The sequence below is a fragment of the Hordeum vulgare genome, chromosome 3H, assembly GCF_904849725.1.
Source record: "Hordeum vulgare subsp. vulgare chromosome 3H, MorexV3_pseudomolecules_assembly, whole genome shotgun sequence".
In the NCBI taxonomy this organism is placed as follows: Eukaryota; Viridiplantae; Streptophyta; class Magnoliopsida; order Poales; family Poaceae; genus Hordeum; species Hordeum vulgare.
Window position 1 is genome coordinate 119,563,738 of NC_058520.1, and position 3,214 is coordinate 119,566,951.

Genomic DNA, 3,214 nt, shown 5'->3' on the forward strand with positions numbered 1-3,214 from the left:
TTAACTTGAAATTGCATAGTACTCCCTCCGTTCCTAAATATAAGTCTTTTTAGAGGTTCCACTAGTGGACTACATACGGATGTATATAGACATAGTTTAAAGTGTAGATTCACTCATTTTGCTCCGTATGTAGACTCCTAGTGAAATCTCTTAAAAGACTTATATTTAGGAACGGAGGGAGTAGCTGATTCCCATATATTTCCGGTGATTGACACGTAGCAGATACTTTAATTTCTTGTGTGAGTGTAGCAATAACCGAATGACTCCACTTATTTTCAGTCGAGTCTAGTGCTTGTATTTCACTATAATCCTCCCAAGGCAGAGATGTAAACAAGCATATGAGATATGTAGAGTGTATGGTAGTGTAATTCATGGTGAACCAGAGCAAAACAAGCTGCAAGAAATTGAAATACTCCTTATTGATTGGCATACTAACTTTCCAATTTTTACAATGCAGAGTACCAGGGTCCCAAGGTAACATCAAAGAACTGGTTTTAATGTGTTCAACAAATCAGAAATAACTATTGATGCTTCATGCACATTGTTTTGACCGAAGTCGACAGGAGCTCTGTCATTGCATTATAGGAGTGAGAAAAGAACTGTACAAATAATTTTTCTCCATCCCTGAGCTCCTTCATGCACATTGTTGCTACCAGGAATTAGAGCTAGCACATGAGGAACCTTCTTTTTAGATGGTGTACTATGGAGAACCATACTAGTAGCCGATTGCTGATAATCGCAATCCAAATGCGATGCCCATGGCTGACTGATGTGGAGAACAACAAGTGTGATTTGGCAGTTAATACGAGCAGTCTGTGAATTGTATGGCTCCTCTGCAACTACCTTGACAGTAAGAAAATCAGTTGGTATAAGTATTGTCACTATAGAATCACTACTGCTTTGATGGTGTACTTGCTCCATAGGTGGTGGCCATGGCCGACACATGTGAAGAACATCATCTCAAAGAAGCATGTCTGTTTGATCATTAGTGTGGAATTCTTCCTCATGGAGTAAAGGAAAAGACACAACAATTCCAGTAATATAGGAAGTATTGTAAGCTTCTACATGTTTCTTCATTTTCGTTGCATATGGTTGAGTAGTTTGCAAATTGGATGACTCTTCTCCAAGTGTGTTGACAGGATGGAAATCATTTAGTGCCTTGTCATCATGAGTTAAAAGAATATCATGAGCGAGCGTAATAATAGAGGTGTTGTTGCTACCTTGATGGTGTTGCTATTTGATAGGCCATTGTTGGAGAACTTGGTCAAAAGTGTCAATATTTGCTTCCAAATCTCCAACTGACAATCATCTCGGTACAGGTACAGTCCATGTAAACCATGCAAAGCATCATTGGCCATGCTAACATGTGCATATTCAATGAATATAGACGAGGTATCTGTCAGTGAGTCGTGATGTGGGTTCTGAAACATTTCCTCAACTATCCCATCGGCAGAAAACACTTGACCGATCTACTCTGGAGACACTAGTTGCTGATATTGATGTACTACCACATGGAGGACTCTGCCCCGAGGGTCTCGAATTCTATCAAACACTTGGTGTGCATGGTTATTTTCATTCCAAGGTTTGTGTCGAACACCTGGTGGGCAGCACTTGCACTAGCACTTTGACTGCAGAAATTTGCCATTGATATGATGAAGTAGAGAGACCACTTCACGCACCTGGGTCGTCCGCAACCCTCGATCTATGTCCGATCAAGCACCGCCGTCAACGCCGGGTGCTGGGGTTGAAGAACCCAATGACACCGCCGCGGTGATTTGTCGAACAAAGAGGAATTTTACAGGGGATTCCCAATCATTCTGCCAGAAGCACAGGGGATTCAGAGGTTAGAGATGGATTCAGATAGGAAACATGGTGAAGCAGTGCATGACATAGAGATTAACTACTCCGACAAGAAGGCTTCACTCAAATTAAGCAATTACTCCGTACATAGGAAAGTTTATGCCGGCCAGAACATGGTGTCGGCTAGGGTTCAACCCCATATACAAAAGAGATAAGATCCTGCCATCTGCCTTACACAAACTTATATAGCCATCAAACTAAACTAGAGAGACAGGAGATAAACAATGTCCGCTTGTGACCCCTTGGATCCATGATGGACGGTACTCAGTCAACAGCCGCAGCGAAGAGGTAAGTGAGCTTCGGGTGAACAGTAAAACTGTCCAAATGTTTAGTAATCTTCAGAAATAGCTTCAGAGAAGGAGATGGCTTTATATAGCGGGTCGTGACATACCTTGTCTGCGACGTCCACGACGTCCATCTCTAGCGGCGGCGACGATTGTAGACAACGATGCGATGGCACCGACATAGGCTGGCCATAGTGGGGAGTAACATAGTAGTAACATCACACATTACAATGCAAATTTGCTTATGTGGCAGTGAGTTAATGAGGAGAGAGGTGCTTGTGGTAACTAGCTATGTTACAGTAACATCACACATACCAATACAAAATGAGTCTATATCCTAATTAATATGACATCCCACAAATGTTACTACCCACTATGGAGATAGTAACATAGACCAGTAACATGTGCATGTTACTTGGCTAAGTTACTCCCCACTATGAGCAGCCATAGAACCCTAGCATCGGACTGCTCGCATTGGTGGTCGGACGTCAAACGGGACTGTGTGCGGAAAGAAGGACAAGGAGAGACGGATTTTCCCTTTTGCGGTTCTGGGCTGGCGACACGTGCGGTCAAATGGGCTGGGGCAGGCAACATGGACCGCCTCTAGGCTTTGCTTCACACACTTGTTACCTGAACAAAAAATTTCACAACTTTGTGCATTCTTCTATGAGGGAATACCTTTTTTCTTTGAGAAACACCTCATATACGCCCTCTGTATCTAAATACTTATAGTTGAAAAGAACTAGTCTAGTTTTCCTCAACTATAAGTATTTAGATACACCGAAAGTATTAATTAATCCAAACAAATATTTTTACAATCAATCGTTCGTTACAAAATTAATAAGAATCCCATCCGACCTAGTACTAAAGCTAAATTTAGCAATCTCATGTGCCATCCATTAACAGTCCGATTTATCTTTGAAATATTAAAATTTCGAATCATCCTCAAGTTAGTCAGGGCATCATTCATGAGATCAGCAAGCTTCTATTAGAAAGGAAAGAACATATGAAAGCACAATCACACAACAATAAACTCGTGAAGGGTGATACCTTCAAAAAGCCTATCACAG

General features: G+C 41.6%; 1 long non-coding RNA gene across 1 annotated transcript; it reads right to left on the reverse strand.

Moving 5' to 3' along the window:
• Positions 1-475: 475 nt before the first annotated feature.
• On the reverse strand, positions 476-2,199 carry LOC123439654. Its single transcript, XR_006630127.1, has 2 exons — positions 1,948-2,199; positions 476-1,817 (listed from the first exon to the last, which is right to left on the reverse strand). It is a non-coding gene; the product is annotated as an uncharacterized LOC123439654 (long non-coding RNA).
• Between the last annotated feature and the right edge of the window lie 1,015 nt (positions 2,200-3,214).